Consider the following 752-nt stretch of genomic DNA (forward strand, 5'->3'; position numbering starts at 1 on the left):
GAATTCAAGTAAAACCAGTTCCTGCTTCTGTCCTTTCACATTTCAAAACCATCTCTATGGCTTGGCAGAAGAAAACTTGCTATGTTCACTGCTTAAGTTTGAAATACGCCATTTCAAATTTACATGATCGCTGTTGGGATTTCCGAAGGCTTTCTAGGCAAGGCTGTTTGAGTTGTGAATGAGAAATGTTGACATCGTGCATGTTTTCTGTAATAGTAAGATGACTCACTTCTGCAGAATGCGATAAAAATTAAAAAGCGTGAAATGGTGCTTGTGAATTAACTCCTGCATGTCTGGGACCAAATTCCTTGCCAGAAGATGTTAACACAGACACAGCTACGGCCATGCTCAGGCTATAGTGCTGTATTTTAAGTAATCAAATAGGCGGGTAAGTAGTATGAATATACGGTATCCCTATTCTTTTTTTTGGCAAATACAAGGTAATATGTATTAGAATGTAGCTATTGAGAGTCAATAAAAGCATTATTCACCGGTGCAATTAGTATTATATTTCATAATGGATATGCTTCAAATGAAACTGTTAGATGTACGACTCGAACCTCTGCGAAGCATTTCCGTGCACTTTTGTATTTCAGCTGTCCTTTTGATTTACACAAAATCGGTCTCCGTTGCATCTGATAAAGACTCTTAAAAATAAAACACTAAATTGTTCCCTTTCGTTTCTAATCCCTTTATTGCTAACTCTCTGGAAATCCTATTACACGCTTGGAGCCTGTAATCATTCGGGTTTC

The sequence above is a fragment of the Crocuta crocuta genome, unplaced genomic scaffold, assembly GCF_008692635.1.
Source record: "Crocuta crocuta isolate KB4526 unplaced genomic scaffold, BGI_CrCroc_1.0 scaffold224, whole genome shotgun sequence".
Taxonomy (NCBI): Eukaryota; Metazoa; Chordata; class Mammalia; order Carnivora; family Hyaenidae; genus Crocuta; species Crocuta crocuta.